This window comes from Simochromis diagramma, unplaced genomic scaffold, assembly GCF_900408965.1.
Source record: "Simochromis diagramma unplaced genomic scaffold, fSimDia1.1 OVJJ01000768.1, whole genome shotgun sequence".
In the NCBI taxonomy this organism is placed as follows: domain Eukaryota; kingdom Metazoa; phylum Chordata; class Actinopteri; order Cichliformes; family Cichlidae; genus Simochromis; species Simochromis diagramma.
Window position 1 is genome coordinate 131,561 of NW_024387035.1, and position 16,715 is coordinate 148,275.

Genomic DNA, 16,715 nt, shown 5'->3' on the forward strand with positions numbered 1-16,715 from the left:
ATTGGCAGCTTAACACAGGAATGTACATGGAAACAAAAAGGGAGGGAGTTGTGATGTGAATGTGCTTGTATAACAGTGCTCATGACACTAGGGAAAAGTTTTCATTTGTTTTTATTCAAAAATAGCAGCTTTTCCACAGTGCTGGGCTTAAGACGGTTCCTCTTTTTTGAGAGGATTTCTCCTGCTTTTGAAAATATCCTCTCACAGGGCACAGATGAAGCAGGGGTTGCAAGAAAAACCACAGCAAGTTTATACAAGTTTGGATAAAGAAATTTGTGTCCAGTACTCCAGGAGCTATGTAACACGTACGTAATCCAATTCCACAACACGATGTGATGAGGGAATCAGCTGTGTTTTGCTGCCCATTTTATTTCGAATCTGGCGCGAACCGGTGAACCAGTTCCCGAATCAGTCACGTGGTACGGACTGCCCGCGAGGCCTCGAACGTCACTGCATACGTAATCAACGCAAGCCTCGATACGCGCTTCAGAAAAACGCCCCCGCGATTACCCGACGCGCGATTCGAAGCTTCGACACACAGGACACATCACTACCTGAAGCACAAGAAACAAGGTAAGTAAATCTAATTGAAAGCAGAACCATGAACATGAGTGCTGGTTACCAACATCAGGTAGCTAACAAACTGGCAGGAAGGAGATGACAGCGCAGAGCTTAAATCCCCTTTGGCCTGATCAGTGGCGTGTCTAGAAAATTTTTGTTGGGGGGGGCCAGGTAGGGGCACAGATTTGGAGAAGGGTGGCAGATGTAATTGGCAGATAATGTTTAAAAAAAAAATTCTACCAACCATTAACCATAATTCAATAACCCTATAAACCTAATAACTGAATGAGCTTTTAACTCTTATTAGAATGAGATTTTAACCACTACGGTGCAAAGTTTTTAGATACTGCGTTGATAAAGTACAAGAGATACAATCTGTCAGTGTTTACTCAGCAGTCAAGGACAGCAATATTTGCATAGTATTTTTACTGACATGTAGTGCACATATGTTTTGGGCAAAAACATTTTTGAATATTAAAATACGAACATTTGTAACAAACAATTGACAAATTAGCCAATGCCAATGCAAAACTTTATCTGCCTGTTAAAAAAAGAAGATAATCTTCTCACAAACTGGTGTTTGATTTTGAAACAGGAAAAAAGTGGGGAAACAACTGAAAAGACTAACATTTGAATAAAACCTGAAAGCAAGTAAATACTTTCTATGCTGCCTTATGGTAAACTTTGGTAATATTGATAAAGAACAACACTGGCTGATGATGAAATACAGTCAGCTGGCACGGTGACACTGCCAGTATTAACCTGCAGGGCTGGACTGGGACAGAAAATCGGGCATTTTGACTAGAGACCGGCCCCCCAGGTAGTAAAGCCATAAAGACTTTGAATGAAAACAAACGCTGTTGTGACAGTGATGTACAGTCTTGTTGGTATATGTATGATTTCTATACATTTTACGTCAGATAAAAACTTTGGTTGTAAGATTCAGATAATTATTTAATAAAAGCTAGATATTTTAAATGAGAATAAGAAAGAAAAGTATTTCTTTGTGCCCCCCTCTCCCTGTTAATGCCCTACCTGCCCCCTGGCATAACTTTGCTAGACCCGCCCCTGCACAGTTACCAGCTGTCAGCTACATAAAAAAGGATCCTGGTGTTATTTGTCTCTCAGAAACAGTTCATAACTTCAACTCATCCATGTGACCTAAAAGGTAAACCTGTTTCTCCATCACCTGTTCAGCTCTGATGATTCAGTAAGGACATCTCCTGGTTTCATCTTCATATTTCCCTCTCACCACATATCCAAACCATCATGACCAGCAGCTTTACAGCTGTGGCTCCAGCAAACATCAGCTGATACTAGAAATTAATATTAAATAAATTCTAACAACAGCTGATCAAGCTTAAACGTGCTGCTGTTGTTTAGCGCGACATCCGCTGGTTTCCTCTTTCTGGCACAAAGTGGGCGATAAATAAACAAGAGAGAAAAGCCGATCAGCTGATCATTGATCAGTTTCATGATTGAAGTAGCAACAGGAGAGGGAGGGGGAGAGGATGAGAGAAGAAGAGGCAGCTGTGCAGCAAAGACAGAATAACTCCAGCTTTGTGTCTTTTTTCCATTCTAGCTAAAGTCCGGGACAAACTGCGTCTCTTCTCAGCTCAATACGAAACGTGTAATATTTTCTCTGATTGAGGGACCATTCCATTTTTTTAAGGAGCCGTTGGCAACTCTACTAACTAAACGTATGAATAAAATAAAGTTCACTATTAGAAACATCATAGCACCCACCCAGTTGTGTAAAAACTCTGTCAAACTGGCTAGAACCAGTACTAGTTATTGCAACTGACGGTAAAAAGTCAGCACAACGAAAATAAACTCCACCTAAACTTGGTTTATATCTGACCCAGATAGACTGCAGGTCATAACTTCTTACCTGAAGTTCAGTTCACCTGACACTCGGACTGGCGGCCGCCTCGGGGCTCTCCTCCTGCCTCCCCTTCCCTCATCCACCTGCTGGCCTCTGTGGAAGCTCCGTCATAGCCACCACCAAACAACTGAGTTATTTTTACACATCGACCTGCATCTGGCCAATCCACCTCCTCTCATTGTTCATGCCGTTACAAAAAAAATAAAAAATAAGTCACCGGGCATATGCCCGGTATGCCCGATGGCCAGTCCAGCTATGTTAACCTGCAACCAAATCTGCAGCTCCATACAGCAATGTTACGACTTAGATTACATCTTATAACTCATAACTCTTATGTTAGCTCCCCTCAGTAGCATACTGTCTGAAATATTCCACGGCTGCAATAATTCTTTAAGTGTTATTTTTTCCTTGGGATTCTAATTTCACCGAAGTTTACTAAACTCAACAAACTTAATATTACTTACCGGGACATTTATTCTGTCCTCATTTTCTTTCACCGAAGAATTGTTTCCTGCAGTGCTGTCTTTCACTGTGCTTGTGTAACCAATACGTCTACTCACCAAAGAATGAGTGAAGCAATATGGATAACAGCAGAGGACAATTTATTTAGGGTCTGATGGCAATTTACCATCGGTGTCCAGCACTTTAAAGGATTGACGGACTGGAGCACATCTGTCCTTAACATACCCTCTTAAACATTAGCTTGACACTGATATATCAAAGGAAACTTAACCGACTTTAAGTGCAAACGTTTCAACCTGAACAACTTAAAACCTCTCTGGGATACAATGTAAACAAAGACAAAAAGAAGAAAAATATTTCCATCAATAGTCACTTTTCCTAACCAGGAGACAAGTGAATATATTATGTAAAGAGTCCTTTTTCTCAGTCCTGGGGTTGTAACACCACAACCTCCTCAGTCCGTAATCAGAGAGTGTCTGTTTGACAATAACCAAAATGTCTTTGGATAGTCTTTGTGAATGCAAACAAAACAAAACAAAAAAAAACAATGGTATTAGCTGGCCAGCAAAATAAAGAGAGTGTATGACACTGAGTGCGGGCGTGTGTGTGAGTACTTCGGTCCAAATAATCAAGGTCCGGATGGATGAAGGGATGGCGGCCGGTTGTCCTTTAATGGCACCAGTAAGGCAGCACAGTAGTAGTAAGGCAGCACAGCAGCGAGGCAGCACAGCAGCGAGGCGTCTGGCAGGAGAACGAACAATAGTCCTTTTCAAGGCTACTGCAGAAGGAGATATTCCCCGCTAGCTCACCCAAGCTTGCTCTCTGGCACAGCTACAAGCCACGTGAGCTCATAGCCCCTATAGTGACATACGAACTTGGCTACCAACGTCCGCTTAGCATGGCGGCTAATTGTCGAGCTTGCTAGCTTAGCCTCGATTAGCGATTAGCACCTTAATAACCATTACTACACATCACATCATAGCAAACACATGATAACACATGGAATAGTATAATATACATACGAAACAGATTTTTACCTGGCAGGAGAACGAACAATAGTCCTTTTCAAGGCTACTGCAGAAGGAGATATTCCCCGCTAGCTCACCCAAGCTTGCTCTCTGGCTCAGCTACAAGCCATGTGAGCTCGTAGCCCCTCCCACTAGGATGTACTACCACAGTCGACTGTCGTAAAGCAGCCGCAAACCAATAGCAATAAAAAAACCTCAAAATCACTGAAGAACATTTTATAACACCCAATATAGATATATACATAAATACTGAATATCACACAATATCAGATAACCAAATTAACACTGGGTTACACTTGGCTCTCCTACCTTTGCTAACGTGATGCTCATAGTCCAGAAGCCGATGCTGCATTCACTTACACTCGGATATCTGAGCATCACTGTGAAAACATAATCGCACATTTGATATTTCATTGAATTTTATTGTTTTAGCTTTGGGGTGCCACCTGGGGTGGCCAGTCTGGTTGGCGGAGGGTGGCCTGTGCCCCCCCAGGCCACCCCGCTGGACACGCCATTGGGCCTGATTGCCCCAATTAGCTCCAGATGCGTGAAGCTGAGGTAGTCCTGCCCATGGGCAGATCCAAGGATGCTCAGGCACTGATGGAAATTTCCAGCTCTTCACTCAGACCATGACACGCATGTCAGCACTTTATATTAAACATAGATATCTAGCTTATCATACACTGCTATAATAAATTTATGATTACTATTAATTAATGATCATCTATTTAAAATTGTCCATGAAGAAAAAGCAATGTTTCAAATGTGGTCCACACAGCACCTCTGTACACAGACATGAAATGAGCCTGCAGGTTTGAAACTTACATCTGGTTCTCCTCTGGTGTTCATGCAGACAGCTGTGCAGTAAATAACCATCTGTACTAACACACTCTCTCTTTGTACTCAGTATTTGAATTTTAAGATACAGACTTCCCCACTGACACAAAGACACAGTGTAGATATGAGTTATGAAAGGACTTGTTTACATTAAGCTCTGGAAAAAGGACAGAAACTTCAAACAGTGGACTGTCCAACAAGCAGAACGAGGAAGTTACCTTCTAATATCTAAATATGACTTCCTTGTTTGTTTGTTGGTGTGAGAGCAGGGGAGGGCTCTGACAGCAGAGGTACACATGGACAGGTCACCACTCTGTGACACAAACATGAATATGAGTCTGTTGATTTTTGAGGATATAAACATAACGCTGCCTGTACTGATAACTATCACTGGATCACTCTGATGCCGACGTAATCCTTTTCCCCCCCCTTTTAACAGTTTTTATTCATCATCAGGAAAAGCATAAAAACATAACAAAGCAGACAAACAAGAGAAAAAACCCCAAAGGAAATCACATACATTAAAGTCATTACATACCTTTGCAAAAGCACATATGGGAAAAAAAGAAAAGAAGAAAAAATCAGAAAGAAGAAACAAACAAACAAAAAAGAAACAATAAAAGAAGAAAAAAAGAAAAATATATTGTCATCCATTTACCCACAGATTTAGAAAAAAAAAAACTACAAGAGTGAACTGTTGTCCTTTACGTTCACTTCCTATTTATCCGACATCTTAAAAGCAACAACCTCCCCTTAACAGTTGGGACAGATCATTTGGCAAATAAAAAGCAAAGGGGACCAAACATGGAGAAGCAGATCCTCATTTCCTCCTAAGACAGCAGCAGTTCTTTCATGAGGAATAACTTTAAATAATTCCCTGTACCATAAAGTCACATAAAGTTATCCTTAACCCAGTTAATGGGAATACATTTCCTAGCTAACAGCAATAGTTTATCACATAGTTTGTGCTGCAAGTAATTTAATGTTAATTCTTTTGAGGGTAGGCCAAGAAGAAAATATCCGGGGTCCCTTTGGAGCCAAACATGAGGTGTGATCTTATGTAAAACATTAGGCGATGTATAGGCAGTGTAGGATTTTGTATTGGGTTTCTGTCATGGTCCCCGTGCCTTACTGGCTGACTCTGTGATAGGCAACATGTTTTGTTTGGTTTTTTTGCTCTCTCTCTCTCCTCTGCCGGGGCTCATTACAGGCTCATGCACCTGTGCTCACCGTCACACCTGCAGCCGATCCCAGCTGATTGGAGCACTATTTTTAATGGTGGACCTGTGTCTTTCTTCACTGGATTGTTGAGCCATCAGTGTCAGTCTCTCTGAATCTGGTGAATTTGAATCTGCGAGTTAGAGATCGTTTCTAACCTGGACAACTTTCTGTATGTGTGTATAGATCTGCCCTGGACCCGAGCGAGCCTGTGTGTTTTTGGAATCTGCCGAGGAGAGGAGATTGTATAACATTAATCCCTGTTTCCCCCGGAGCACCGGATCCCTCTCCCTGCCACACTATATATATTCCCACCTTGTGTTTAACTGTAAATAAACGCACTCTATTTTGCCAAGGATTTCTGGTCTGCGCCTGAGTCCGTTTCAAACACTGACAGTTTCTTGCAAGCGGTTGCACGTAAAAATGGATCTAGCTATGTTAATGGCTCCTTTCCATGCCTCTTCAGTATAATGAATATTAAGATCTCTCTCCCATTTATAAATAGCGCTCAGTGTGCTGCTACTGAGAGTCTATTATTATTATTATTATTATTATCTATTAATCCTATTGTATTATAAATAATTGGGTTCTTCTTAATCTCTATTTTTTATTTTTTTTTGGTCACAGACATCCAAGCTCCAAAGAGAAGAAGGTGAAGAAGACCAAGAGTCAAGGTGGGAATGAGAGTTTAGATAAGCATGTAGTCACTCCCATAAGAAATGGCTATGATATGCCCAATTATTAAAAACATAATTTTTTTAAAAAAATGACATAATCTTAATAAACATGTCAAAGACTTTTTGTGTGTAGTGATAGAGCAGCAAGCCTGCCCTCCACCATCACTCATCACCAGGTTGTCATCTATTATTGAGGTTGTAGAGCTCAGGCCTCATCTCCTTCTTCCTGTCAGATAATCAGCTGCAGTAGCTAAAACAGTTTAGTCACTACGATCTGCCCACTCCCACCCACCCACTCTCTCCTGCTCTGACACAGTTTCAGAGTGTGCCCTTTGACACTCTTCTGTGTTTGACCTTGTTGCAGAAAAATAAACGGAGCACTGAACCCAATCAGACTTTTGACAGAAACCTGCGAAGGCCATCATGAATAATGATAACAGCTCCTTTATGTCCACTGTGTGGAGACAATCTTTGTTCATCTGTCAGCAGGTTAGCTCCACAACTCCCATAACTACAAACCACACCTTTAAGTCCACCAGACTGACTGTTTAAACACATCTGTGTTCCTCGTGGGTGACTCAGACTTCAACTTTGCGCTCTCCGGTTGGTCGAGGGCGACTCGCTGTCACTGATGGAGCTGTGAATTCTGCTCTGCACCAGAAAATCCACAAGGATGATGTCTGACCATCAGGTCATGGTCTGAAGGTCAAAGCACTCAGGCAGCAGGACAATGATCTGAAACACAGCAGCAAGTCCACCTCTGAATGGCACAGAAAAACCAGTGGCCTAGTGTAGACTTTAAGCCTGAGATGCTTCATCCTGACCTTAAACCGCCATTCGTGCTAAAAAAAACTCCAATGTGTCTGAATTCAAACCATCCTTCAAAGAAGATAAGACGAAAATCCACACATGCTTGATTGCAGTTCTCGATGCCAAGGTTGACACAAGGTACAGACTTTTGCACACAGGTAGGTTTGGATAACATTTTCCCTAAATAAAATTAACACCTTTTAAAAATATTTTTATTACTCAGGTTATCTTTGACGAGGTGGTGGCAGATACCTGTTAAGAACACTGCATATTGTGTTTCTTATAGGCTCATGATTACCTCTGCTCATCTGTATCACCAACTGAATCCATAAATGACACTGCTGCTTCTCTGCAGAGGACCCTAATTCATTTAAACCCAAATTACCAATAAAAATATTCAGAGTAGGAAACATTTGAGCCTTTTGAGCTGTCAGTGTTAAGCCTGCACTCAATACTCACTGCAACTGTTAAGAAATATACTCTAAAACACTTCTTCAGTAAAGACTCAGAGAAGAGAAACACACAGAACTTCTTGCTAGCAAGGGCAGCCTCCAGAACTGAGACTCGCACTGAGAAACTGCCCCGGTCTTTATTTATACTTCAGTGTGTGTGTGTGTGTGTGTGTGTGTGGGGGGGGGGGGGGGGGGGTCAGAGTGTGGCCCCATAAACGACTTCCCTTAACCTGCTGGTCTGGAAAATCCAACAGTTCATCTATGTGTAAAAAAGCACTTAGACTAAAACTGACATAGCTAGGTTAATAACACTGCGGTGCATCCAAGATGGCAGCATGCTCTTTGTTCGTTACGTCCGTCCGTCTGTAATTAGTTGTTTTTAAACGATTTTTTCGTATTTTTTAATGCATTTCTTAACGTATCTCTTAACTATTTTTTTTACGTATTTCTTAACCTGACAGTTAATATTGCATGGATTGTTTGGAAAAATGTGTGGTTGGTAGATGCTTTGGAATTTGATGGATGCATCTTCCTGGAGCTAACAGACCTAGCCTGGCCCTGTACCGTCCTCCTGGAGTTAACTGGCCTAGACCCGGCTCTACACCATCCTCCAGGAGCTAACTGGCTAAGGTCTGGCCCTGCACCATCCACCAGGAGCCAATTGGCTTAGGCCTGGCCCTGTGCCATCCTTGTGGAGCTAACAGGCTTAGGACCGGCCTCGCATTATCTTTGTGGAGCTAACTGGCTTAGGTCCGGCCTTGTACCATCTCCCATGAGTTAACTGGCTTAGGCCTGGCCCTCCACCGTCCTTCAGCGAGCTAATTGGCTTAGGCCCGGTCCAGCATCTTCCCACAGGAGCAAACTGGCTAAGATCTGGCCCTGCACTGTCCTCCAGGAGTTAACCGGCTTAGGCCTGGCCCAGCGCTATCCTTCTGGAGTTAACTAGCTAAGGTCTGGCTGGCCCTGTGCCATTTTCCTGGAGCTAACTGGTTTGCTTCACCCAAAGGTCTGTACTGTTCACTTCTGTTAAGTACTAAAATTGTGGATGATGGCAGTATTTACTATTCTTATATGCCTCTTGGCCTTTTTGGACCCTCGGATAAGCAATTGCTTATGAACACATAGCAGGGGAACCTCTGAAAATGATCTTTATCTGCAAGAGAATTCTGAAAAAGACACATGCTCTATAATGTTGCAAAAATACCGTGGAGACAAAGACTATCACAACGTTTCCCAACCAGAAGCCGTGGGTGGATAAAACCATCCGCGACGCTCTGAGATCCCGCACCGCTGCCTACAACACGGGACTCATGACGGGGGACATGGACCCGTACAAAGCCGCGTCATATAATGTGCGGAGGGCGGTGAAAGAGGCGAAGCAGCGCTACGGGAGGAAACTAGAGTCACAACTCCAACAGAGTGACTCTAGGAGCCTGTGGCGGGGACTAAGGACAATAACGGACTATAAAGCACCAACAACCGGTATGACGAACGCGGCCGTGACTCTGGCAGACGAGCTGAACACTTTCTATGCTCGCTTCGAGGCTGCAGCTAAGGACTCCAACAATGCTAGTGTTAGCGGCGCTAACGGCTGCAGACAGGAAGATACTGCCAGCACCGGAAACGTGCTCGTCATCTCCGAGCATGAAGTAAGGAGAGCCTTCAAGAGAGTGAACACCAGGAAAGCAGCAGGACCAGACGACATCCTAGGTCGTATCCTCAGAGACTGCGCATACCAGCTAGCTCCTGTGTTCACTGAGATATTCAACATCTCTTTATCTCAGTCGGTGATCCCCACATGCTTCAAAGAGTCCATCATTGTTCCTGTCCCGAAGAAACCCCACCCTGCTTCTCTCAATGACTATCGCCCTGTAGCCCTCACCTCAGTAGTGATGAAGTGCTTTGAACGCCTGGTCAGAGACTTCATCATTTCTTCACTACCAGACACACTGGACCCACTACAGTTCGCTTACCGTCCAAATCGTTCCACAGACGATGCCATCTCTCATCTCCTCCACACATCACTCACTCACTTGGACACTAGAAGGGGGAATTATGTTAAAATGCTCTTCATAGACTACAGCTCTGCATTTAACACCATAATTCCCTCCACACTCACCACCAAGCTGGAGCATCTGGGACTCAGCTCATCTATGTGTCAGTGGATCTCCAACTTCCTAACTGGCAGACCACAGGCAGTAAGGATGGGCGGACATGTCTCAGCCTCCACCACTCTCAGCACTGGAGCCCCCCAGGGGTGTGTTCTGAGCCCCCTGCTGTACTCTTTGTACACATATGACTGTGTGGCCACTACCAGCTCCACCACCATCATCAAGTTTGCTGACGACACCGTCGTGGTGGGCCTGATCTCTGATAACAACGAGACGGCCTACCTGAAGGAGATTAGGAATCTGGAGAACTGGTGCCAGAGGAACAACCTCCTTCTAAACGTCAGTAAGACAAAGGAGCTGATAGTGGACTTCAGCACTAAGCAGGAGAGGAACTACCAGACCCCCGTCATCAACGAGTGCCCAGTGGAGAGAGTGGACAGCTTCAAATACCTCGGAGTTCACATCACGCAGGACCTGTCATGGTCCTGTCACATCAACACCGTGGTGAAAAAGGCCCGTCAGCGTCTCTACCACCTCAGACGCTTGAGAGACTTCCAACTGCCCTCCAAGGTGCTCAGGAACTTTTACTCCTGCACCATAGAGAGCATCCTGACGGGAAACATCTTAACCTGGTTCGGGAACAGCACCATGCAGGACAGACGAGCTCTACAGAGGGTTGTGCGGTCAGCTGAGCGCACCATCCGCTCCGAGCTCCCTGACCTGCACTCAATCTACAGCAGGCGGTGCTGGACCAAGGCCAGGAAGATCGTGAAGGACCTCAGCCATCCCAACAACAGACTGTTCTCTCTGCTGAGGTCAGGAAAGCGATTCCGCTCCCTGAAGACCAACACAGAGAGACTGAGGAGGAGCTTCTTCCCGCAGGCGATACGGTCTCTCAATCACACCACCACACAGTACTGACCCACACATATGGTTCTTACACACACTGGACATTCTGGACATTGTTTTCACTTCATTACTTAAATCACGCTGCTGTTATTGTGTATATGCTGCTGTTATTGTGTATATATTTATTTATATTTCTTAATACATTCTTATATAGTTCTATATTGTGTATTTTGTTGTACAGTTATTTCATTTTCAACTTTAATTTATATATTTTATCTTATTCTTTCCCAGTTAAATTTACCCTTCATTCTAATTTGTGTTGTACAGTTATTTCATTTTTAACCTTAATTTATATTTTATTCCTTCCTAGTTAAATTTACCCTTTTTAATTTTTCATATTTATTTCCTATCTTATTCATAGCCTTTTCCTTTTTTGTTTTCTTTAGGTCACGAGCAGTTGTCCAAGCATTTCACTACATATCGTACTGTGTATGACTGTGTACGTGACAAATAAAATTTGAATTTGAATTTGAATTGAATTTGAAAATCAGAGCAGTTACCAACTCAGTTGGATCATGACATTAGTTTCATGCCTGTTTTGCCCAGAGACTTACCTATTCTGGCCTTGCATACTTATTTCATTTGCCCATTTAATGCAGGTTTCAGCTTGGGTTCAACATATCAAAGCATTGAACCCAAATCAAAGGTGAAACAGAGGTTGTTGATTGTCTTGCTTTTACTTTTGTCAGGAAATGTGCAACCAAATCCTGGCCCTGAACTGCAATATTCCCAGACTCCTTCTGATTTTAAAACAATGTCTGGTGTCAAATATATTCATCTTAATGTGCGCAGCCTACTACCGAAGATGGACATGGTCAAAATTTGGGTTAAATCTACAGATGCAGATGTAGTTATAATTTCTGAAACTTGGTTAACTAAATCTATTACTGATGAAGACATTAACATATATGGGTACAATGTATATCGCACTGATAGGCCAAAAAAAGGAGGCGGTGTAGCTATTTATGTTAAATCAAGATTTAATGCTTCGATTGTTCTGTCCCAATCAATATGCAAACAAATGGAGTTTTTGGCCTTGAATGTAGATATTGCTAATACTCTTTCGATAACCATTGCTGGGTGTTACAGGCCCCCATCTGCTTCAAAAGAGGCATTATCTTCATTAAAGCATCTTTTGGCTAAATTAAATTACACAGAACTACTAATGGCTGGAGATTTGAACTGGGACTGGCTAAATGCAACTTCTGGTGAATTTAAAGAATTTTGCGATTCAATTAATCTTACCCAGCTAATCTATCTTCCTACCAGGCCAAATCTTAAATGCCCTGAAAAGTCCACATTAATTGATTTGGTTTTAACAAATGTACCTCATAAATTCTCTTCGCTTGGTGTCTTCTGTAATGACCTAAGTGATCACTGTGTTGTTGCTGTTTGTAGAAATGCTAAAATTCCAAAATGTAAGCCACGCATAGTGTGTAAAAGGAATCTTAAACAATTTAATGAACAGGCTTTTCATCATGATTTGTCAGTAGTTGATTGGGAAAAAATCGGACTATTACCAGATGTAGAGCTAGCTTGGACATATTTTAAGGAAAGTTTTATGGGAATTGTTAATAAACATGCCCCCTTACAGAAAGTTAGAATTAAAGGTCGAGAAAATCCCTGGTTTTCGCAGACACTCGCAGATAGCATACACAAGCGTAATAGAGCATGGGACAAGGCGAGACAAACAGATACTTCCACTGATTGGTCTGTTTTCAAACAGCTTAGAAATAAATGCACTTCTCTTATTAAAGAGGCCAAATCTGAATACTTTTTGTCTGTCACCACTGAGAACCTCAACGATGCACAGAAATTTTGGAAAGTAATCAAGTCTTTTTCTGCTAATAAAATGACTCAAACCTTTCCTAAATTTGTTGTAAAAGATTCAGTCTCAATTAATGATAAAACTGAAATTTTGAATTGCTTTAATGAGCACTTTTTATCAGTGGGTTCCTTGTTTGATTCTGCAGAAACTTTTTTTAACAAATTCTTGCCCAGAATTCTCTATGTTTTCTGGAGACCGTTTTAACTTTGTACCTTTTAGTGTTTATGAAGTGCATAAAGCTTTAAAGGCTTTGGATCACAGAAAACCTCCTGGTCCAGACTTGATGGAACCTTATTTTTTGAAGCTGGCAGCGGATTTTATTGCAGAACCACTCTCAATTCTATTTAATTTTTCAATTAAAACCAAAGAAATTCCATCGGTTTGGAAATCAGCTTTTGTTTTGCCTTTATTGAAAGGAGGTGATCCATCGGTGTTGACTAACTATAGGCCAATATCAAATTTGTGTGTTTTATCCAAAATCCTGGAATCTCTAGTTTGTGACCAGCTGAAAGAGTTTTTGTACTCTAATGATATTGTCTCCAAATTTCAGTCAGGCTTCAGGAAAAAACACAGTACTAACACTGCCACTATGAAAGTGATAAATGATATTGTGGCACTTGATAAGAAATTGTACTGTGCGTCACTCTTTATTGACCTCTCAAAAGCTTTTGACACTGTTGATCATGCTGTCCTAAAAAACAGACTGCTCAGCCTTGGATTGTCAGAACATGCAATAGTGTGGTTCTCAAATTATCTGAATAATAGAACCCAGTGCATTAAACTTGAAGGTCTTTGTTCTAAATTTGTTGCTGTCCACAAGGGGGTGCCACAGGGCTCAGTTTTGGGTCCCCTTCTGTTCCTTTTATATATCAATGACTTGGGTCAAAATGTCTCAGACACAAATTTGCATTTTTATGCTGACGACAGTTATTTACTGTTATGGATCATCTCTTGCTCAGGCCATTGAAACTTTACAGAAAGCCTTTGTTGCTTTCCAGCATTCACTTATCCAGCTAAAATTAGTTCTCAATGCTGACAAGACTAAGCTAATGTTGTTTTCCAAGTCAAAGAAGGTCCCGGAGCCTATTCCAGTGGTGTCCACCCTTGAAGGAAATGTCATAGAGATAGTTCATGAATATAAATACCTTGGTGTCTGGATTGATGACTCCTTCACCTATAAACCACATATAGAGAGACTTGTAAAAAAACTGAGACTTAAACTTCGTTTTTTCTTCCGTAATAAACAGTGCTTTTCTTTTGCAGTAAAAAAACGTCTTGTCACTGCAACCTTTATATCTGTGTTAGATTATGGTGACATTCTGTATATGAATGCTTCTTCTTCATGTCTTCTAATGTTGGACACGATGGATCATGCTTCCTTGAGGTTTATTACTAACTGTAGATATCTGACCCATCACTGTGACTTGTACTTAAGAGTAAAATGGCCTTCTTTGGCCATTAGAAGACAGGGGCATATGTACACTTTTATTTACAAAGCTATGCTTGAATTGCTGCCTCCTTATATTTGTACTTTGGTCACAAGGACAAAAAGTGGTTCTTACTCCTTGCGTTCAAATGATCAGCTGCTGTTGTCTGTTCCCCTTGTCCGCACAGAGCTGGGTAAGAAAGCCTTTGTCCACTCTGCGCCTTTTTCGTGGAACCTGCTACAGAAAGACTGGAAACTGACTGAACTGCTGTCTTTAAATGTTTTTAAAACTAAACTCAAAGGCCTACAGACTGCCTCAATAATGTGTAATTGTTTTGTGTAATTTTTTAACTTTGTTTGTTTGTATGTATTTGTTTGGAAATGTGCTGCCTCTTGGCCAGGACTCCCTTGAAAAAGAGGTTTTTGATCTCAACGGGACATTCCTGGTTAAATAAAGGCTAAATAAAAAAAAATAAAATAATCCTACCGTAAAACAATAAAACAAGGTACGACCTCTTCCCATGCTCCCAGGATGTGGGGGTGAACGCTAGAACACCTTGGAATGTTACAGACCCCCTAGGATGAGACATTCTTTCAATATGCCACCAACTATATACTTCTAAACACAAATGATTACATGCAGTATTCTACCATATGTAAACTTATATCATTAAAAGATTATACTGACTACTAAGTACAATTTTCCATTGACAGCAACCCAAAGACGTCCAACAGAAAGTGTCATCATCCATGTTAAAGGATGGAACAATGTCCTCCTCGTGATGCTCATAAACAGAAAATCTCCTTCACAAGTTTTTTTTCTCTTAGAGCTCAGACACTCACCTGCTTCCTCTGACAGATCCAGACGTCAGACATGTAACTCTGACTGAGGGAGCAATGAGCTCTTCAAAGTCTTCATCACCACAGTATGAGAAGAAAACATCATCAGCTCAGCAAGTAAAAGTGGGAGCTGGTGTTTCACCTGAATGTGTTGTCTCATTGCTGACGGCAGGTCAGAGTAACTGATGATGATTTAGTTTTGGAGTCCAGTGATTCTGTGGCTCAGAATACCAGAACACAAACTCTGTGTCCTTCCATTAGTCGAGGTTTTCCACACATGCTCAGCAAACTGAACGAGGTGACTGTGGTCGGTCCTGCTCTACAGCAAAACCAGCAAAGTATGACTTTTATTCTGTTGGGTTTGCTGACATGCTTTCCTTTGTTCTTTGTGTGACTACGTCATAGCCCATCCATCCGTTTTCTTCCACTTTTCTAAAGCAGACAATATACATACAGTCTGTTGTCATGGGTTACGTGGAAACGTGCTTTGTGGTCAGTTAGGCTTTTGAATTGTTCCACCACGAGACACACACTAGCTCAATCCTAGAGCGAAGCTTCGTGAAACTGTGAAACATCTGAAGCATTTGATGATGCTGTTCTGTGAAACAGTGAGGGGACAGACTAGTTAAACCAGACTGGTAATAACTGTGATCATCACGTGCTCTGAAGAAATCCTCACACACACAGAAAGCTGCGACTGTAATGATCAGTCAGTAAAATCCTTCCTCTGTTAACATTTGTGTTGATCACAATAGATCAGTTTATAAGTCAAACACAGAGAGGAAAAACTGCTGCGTTTACTGTAATAAGCACACAGGGTTACAGATTTCCATGGACTCAGTCAGCTTAGTTTGGTTGATGTTTAAGTTGTCTTTGACTTCCTGTCATCAGGTTTGTTCCACACAGTGTTCAGCAAAGCTAGAAGGTTTTAACTAACTCAAAATATATTTTTAAAAGGTTGAAAAATGTGATTTCCTTCACTATAAGAAGTGAACATTTATCACATTTTCACGGATTAGACCAATCGCAATAGTCCATTTCACACACACCTGTGAACCTTCCTCTGATGAGCGACCTCTGAACCCTGGAGAAACTTCCTGCTGCTGTTGATGTTGTATCCTGTAACAGTGAGGTGATGTTCACTGAGTGTGGAGTTTGGGTCACAGTGAACCTGCAGGACTCCTGTTGTTTATCAGATATTCACAACAGAAGCTTCAGTGGGAATAAAAAAGAAAGAAAGAGATCACCTTGAATTAATTAATGACATGTTTTTGATTTTTGATTTTTACAGTATAAATATTTTCCTTACGGTGGTGCAGTGTGTGAGTAACAGGTTACAATGAGGATGACGTCACTTAATACAGTAGTTGACATTTTCTTTTAAAAGTAGAAGAAAGTAGAGCCCAGACCGAGTCAGAGCTGAAACCTCTTGCTGTTATATATTCTCCCTGAGAGCAGAGATGAGCTTTCATTGACATATTTCAATGAGAGTATACACCAGTTTTTACATTTTAATGACAGGCCACAGTTGGGTTGTTGAAACCAAGCACACCATTGTTGTTCTTGTGACAATACCAATAAGTCTGATGTGTCACATGACCCTCTTCCTATTGAAAAAACAAAAGTTGTATCCAAGATGGCCGACTTCTAAATGGCTACCATGGTCACCGC